This window comes from Galeopterus variegatus, unplaced genomic scaffold (assembly GCF_000696425.1).
Source record: "Galeopterus variegatus unplaced genomic scaffold, G_variegatus-3.0.2 Scaffold277, whole genome shotgun sequence".
Lineage (NCBI taxonomy): Eukaryota > Metazoa > Chordata > Mammalia > Dermoptera > Cynocephalidae > Galeopterus > Galeopterus variegatus.
Window position 1 is genome coordinate 716,041 of NW_007726388.1, and position 6,120 is coordinate 722,160.

Sequence of the window (6,120 nt, forward strand, 5' to 3'; positions counted from 1 at the left end):
GTGTTCTTTAACTGTATACAACCCAGCAGAAATCCGGCCACCCTTCCCAGAGGGAATCGTTTCTACCCCCACCTCTGTGCAGATGAACCACAGTCAACATGTGAGTGACGACACCTAGCAAATATGGATGGCTTGTAGAAAACAACCTTTTATAATTCAAGCACCAGTAACACCAGTTTCTAGCAACCGCCCTTGTCATAATCAAGAAGTTGTGCGTTGTGCAACCAATTTCTTGTGGCTAGAGGGTTCTTTTGTTTGGCAGCCAGGTAAAACAAGGCTAACTCCTTTAAATGATCTCCCTTCCCCTACATACCCTTCATACACAGAATTCCTTTCAAAGCCACTGAAAATCCCTTTTGCAGAACAGAGAGACGAGAACATTCATTTGTTTTTATATGAACCTATGCTCTCCCTCCAACTATCCTAACTAGTTTCCTTTTCATTTTTAGAGCTCTTCTCAAAACTCCCACATTCCACATCCCCAGGAAGGCTTGTCCTACAATGGGTCTTCTCTAAATCAAAATGGCTACAGTCCAGAGGTTGTGCCAAAGAAAAATGCAGCTAGCTGCCAGCAGAGTCTCAGCAGTGTGATTGACCTTTCCTTCCTCTGTGTTTTTATTTTTAAATTGTCATGTCTATCCCAGTTAACTGACAAACATGAGATAGGAATTGCTTTTATCCTTGTGTTTGTACAGTGCTTCAGATGATGACTCCACTCCATAAATTGAAAATCATTATTATGTACAAATGCATATGCTAATGCATGACCTGTAAGCTCTGATGGTAGAATGAATAAACAATGACTGGCAAACACCAGGGTATGGCATTTCAATGAAGTCATCACAGAATCGCTAACAATTATCTTTGCAAACTTAAGGTGAGATGTCTATGGAGTGAAAGAGAGAAAATGCACACTTGTGTTTTAAAAAGAGAAATAGGAATCCTCAAAAAATTAGACTCAACACATTTACATTCAGATATAGAAATATACTGCAATCTTATAAACACACATGCATGCGCACACACACACACACACACACACACACACACACACAGTAGCATTTTTGGGGGGAAAAATCAGACAGTTTTATTTTAAAAAGAAATCCTATCACATTAATCAAATGCTATTCCTCAGCAGTATGACAAGTCTGGTCAAAACCAAGTAGAAGGTAAAGATATAAAATACTTGTAATTATTGTGCAGTTTTAAACTCTGTCTTTCTTGCCATTGGGCAATTAAAGAATTGCATCCTGAAATCATCTTTTCACCAGGTGGATTCATAAGTGATTAGAAGGCCTTGCTCAGTAAGTAATTATTAATGGTCTGGTGTCAACCCAGAGATGCATACCTCACAGGATTCCAAAGAGGTTGGTCATAACCTAGTGCTATTTTTAGTAGTGACTTAGATGATGGGAGAGAATATGGTTATTAAATTCAGTGATGACATCAAACCGGGTGTGGTACATTCCACTTTGGAAAAGTGGATAGAAGTGCAAATAATCTTGATAAGTTAAAGAACTGGGTGGACATAAACAGATTGAGGTTCTGCAGCATAATTCACATGGGAAGAAAAACAAACCACACAAATGCAGGATTCATTCTATGATGCCATAAAGAAAACGATCTGGAGGTCACAGTCAACATAAGGTATGGGTGCTCATGCTTTAGCTTTGAAAGCATGTTTGAATGAGTAAAAAACAGGTGGTCTTTTCGTGGTGTTCAGTACAGCTACAGGCTATGCTAGAATATGCCATCGTTAGGCTGACATTTTCAAGTGGAATATAGAGAATAAAGGGGATTTGAGAAAAAAATAAAGACTTTTTCCATGTTTAAGAAACAGCTCTTAGAGAAACAGCTAAGATCATAAAGCTATTTGGCCTAGAAAAGGTTGAAGAAGGGATTTAACTATTTTCAAGCCTAGAAAGAGGAGGAGAGGTGGAAAGAAATCAATTTCAATATTAGAAAATCTTCCTAACAAAAAAAGCTATAGAAAACCAGAGTGTGTTGTAACTGGAATCAGATGTCTTTCACTGAAAACTTGAAAGAAATAGGCCAAATTTGGAAACAGCCCTGTGTGTAGACAGAAGACTAGACTATACATGTGTGAGTAAAATCAAAAACAAAATCTTCGTGTTTCTTGTTTATCTGGTTTTTCTCCCTTTTATCCAAATAAGAAATGTCCACAGTGTTTTGAGACTCTTACTCTCCCAGTCGGACTCGGTGACAAACCAAGCCTCCTTACACTCCCATGCTTCTCCAGGTCCAGACACTGTATTGTTTGGATCTTTTTCTCTCTTGTCTCAGGGATGAACTTTGTAAGTAATATTGAGTTCTGAAGAAACCACAAAGCCCTTTGCCACTCCTAAGGTGGGGTGCAGCCCAGTTTCCTAAAATTTCACTCTACTCATTCCCATCCCTGGGCTTTTGCCCAAACCTTGGGCCCTCGTCTGGAATGTATAATATGTCCTTTCATCAACTCCTAAGAACTTCCTACCCTTCAAGGCCAGGTGCAATGCCACCTCTCACAGAGCTTGTCTAACCTCTCCTGGTCACAGCAGTTTCTCCTTCCTGGGAACTCAGAGCATTTGTTTACTATCAATGGCATTCACTTGATACATAGTCACTCACAACCTTGTGACATCTCAGGTACTGTTGAATCACCATTGAACATTTACTGCTTGTCTGTACTATACACCCACCCAGGCCTTAATCTCTTCGAAGGTGAAAATTATCAGTTAAAACTGTTTTGTGTCCTCCAACAGCACCTAATGCAGCAAGCACTATGCTTTTGGTAGGAACTAAGTTAATACTTGCTTAAAAATGAATGAATGATTAAGAAGAATGTTTAAAGTAAATTCAATCTTCCCCTAGGAAAGTGGCTTTCTACCTTGGAAAACTATTTCTAAGGAGAGACTATTTCATGAGATAATAAAAACCAGTTGGGGAGGAGAGGGAACTTAACATTTTGTAAATTCTTAGTGGGAAAAGTAGATGTCAATGTTACAAAACCCAAGAAAAAGTAACAATGCCTCTTTATGCATAGAAAATATTAAATTACAGAGTTTCTAGAATGGCATAGATTGTAAAAATTATTCAGTTGTTGATATTTTCATCTTCATCAAACATTTCTCATCAGCACATGCAATTATGAAAGGGGAAAAAAAACCCACTACACATGCGTCTGTGTGTGTGTTTAATTCAGGATGATTTGATCTAATAAAATTTGAACACCTCTCTTTTATTTTGATGTTAATATTTTATGTTTATTCTGTCCCAGCTCCGCGTGACTGTTCTTTCTGCTAAGACTGCCAGCAAAGCATCAGAGGTGATGGCCATATTTACACTGTATCTGCCTATATCTTAGAGTCTGAGTTAGCACACTGGTTCATTTTGCAGAGATAAATATCGCATGATAGTCACTAATCTGGGCTGTATTTGAACCTATGACCTGAAACCTAAAAGCGCTATATCCATAGCCTCTCTTCAAAAATCTCAACATGAAGCATGGCTGTTATAAGCACTGTTCAGTTGCTTGTTACCTAAATACTGTAGTCAGATGTTCAAATCCTTGAAAAATACTAAAGGCATTTTGAGGTTATTTGACATCCCAGTAAAACTTGTTCTTTCTTGAGCTACACTTGGAGTAATTTCCCAGGAACCTGTGGCCCATCGTAGTAACACAGAATATCCCCCAAATTCCCAAAATAATTCAGGATGTCTAAAGTTCTTGTAAAAGCAAGCGAGAAGGTTAGGGGTGGATGAATGTTGGCATTAACTGTGGGCTTGAGAATCAAAGAAAATAATTTCCTGCCAAAATCTACATTACTTCGTTTCTGTCTTTAAAATCTGGGACTGTGTAATAGAAGACTGTTTCTTCCAATCTTATTGGATTTCCACTGAAGGGTGGCTACTCTGCCCCCATCCCTCTACGCCCCATGATTCAGTCACGTAGAAACATAGTTGCCATGAGGGGTAGCCAAGTCTTTGACTCTGCTTAGGACAGTGAGCAATGGGTACAGTGGAAGAGCTGCATCCATCAGGTTACAGCTGGACAGCAGAAGGGAGTACCTAGGAACCTGAGGATAGAATGGGCCTAAAGAGTAACAATAGGGTTGGGGGCAGGGAGGTGGGGAAGCTTTTAAATGCTTTCTGCGAGAGAAGAGGAAGGTAGTATAGGGTAATGTCTGAGAAACTGGCTTCAGAGATTTACAGATCCCGTCTCCACCCTCAGCAGGGTGCCTCTCTCCGTTTTAGTTTCTTCATCTAAAAACAATCTTTAGATTGACATGAGGATTCAATGAAAGAATATTTGTGCAGTGTTTAGCACAGCACCTGGGACATAATTAATCTCTCAACTGATTGAGCCTTGTGAGATTATGACTACTATTTGGGGTAAAGTAGCTCATAAAATAGCCAGGCAGCCAGAATAAACTGCACTGCAACCACCTCCGCTCAGGCCAGCCCTGTCGTGGAGCGCATCACTGAGCAGGTGTCTGGATAAGCAGAACATGGGCTCCTTTTGCAGGCGCCGATATTCCATCGGTTTTCCCAGTGCCTTTGACACTGGCCTCGGCACAGCGAGTGCTTCCCAAATATTTACTGAATAAACTAAAGAACAAGACAGTGCAAGGAATAGGAACAGAAGCAACATCCTAAACAATCTAAAGGACTATCATTAAAGCAATTACAAACTAAAGTTCTGAAACTTTCTTTTAAAGCCAATGTTCATTCTCTTTGAGTACATTACCCTGACATTTGATTTCTTCCCTCTCCTACTCTCTTCTTTTGGCTGAGGTTTGTGAACTTCTAAAAACCTCAACCAGATGTCATTCATTACAAAAATTGCTAATACACTCATTCTTTTTCTATTATTATTATTGATGATATATATTTATGGAGCACAGAGCTGACCGTCAGCACCTGTGCCCAAGATGTGATGATCAGATCAACACTATCAGCGTGCCCAACACCGCAGATTGCAATTATTCCCCCTGTCCCCCAGCCAACCTCTCCCCAACCCCCTCCCCTCCCTCCTCACCACGGCAACCCTAGATTTCTTTTTTTTTTTTTTTTTCATTCAACACTTGTCACCAGGTCAAAGTATGACATACACAGTGCCAGGTACTCAAAGATCATGACAGATTTCAGTAATTCTTCTCACTTTTCCAACAGAACCGTTTCCATAAAATGAGAGAAACCACAGGACAGGAGAAGACAACAGGACAAGCCCATCAGCTGCTCTCTAAATACCCTTTTCCTGGACCAAGTAACACATCGGATTTGTTTTCACAGTTTCTCTATGCCAAGGGTGGCATTTCCTGGCAACGGACAGAAGTGAAAGAAGAGGAGGAAGTAGATACTATGTGTGTCTTTTCGCAGGAAAAGGTGTATGAATGTGATTTCTAAGTTCTCTTCAACTTCCATGCATGTAAAAGAGAGTACGGAGTGTCTCCTGCCCTTCTGATGGCAGACAGGTCACTCCCCCTTTCACTCCACTTCAAGCACTCCTGCCTAGGAGCTCAGGATTTTGGAAGGTTGGCTGAAATTAAGCCAAGAAGAGATTCAGAATAATTACAAGGTAAGGAGAAATTTCACTTTTTTTTTCTAATTGGGTCACATGGGAACACAGAATTTTCCCCAAATTCCCAAATATTTCATGTGAGATTTACAGTCTTCAAAAACATTTGATCCTTGACATCCCCTCAAAATTGTCTCAAAGCCAGAATTCTAGAGAGAGGATTAGAGGTCCAAGGGCTATAAAAAATGGTGCAAAATCCTTAAATATCTGGTTACATTTCAAATAAAGTTATAATTTGATATTTAGTATCAGATGCATTCATTTCAACAAACAATAATTTAACAGTAATTAAAATGTAAACACAATCCTAATCCCAGGAATATATGTTAAATAAACAGCAAAGAGAGATGTTACCAAAAAACTTTAATGAATGTGCCACCTAAAATCAATGGCAATGCCCAAGTTATGATTAATTCAATTGACATTTTTAAAAATAGTACAGGGTGACTGGAAATCAGAGAGGAATAAGATGCAGTCATTGCCTCAGGGGGCTCCAACCTACCCTAGCTGTGCGGGCAGGAAAGGAAGCAAATTGGTGTAAT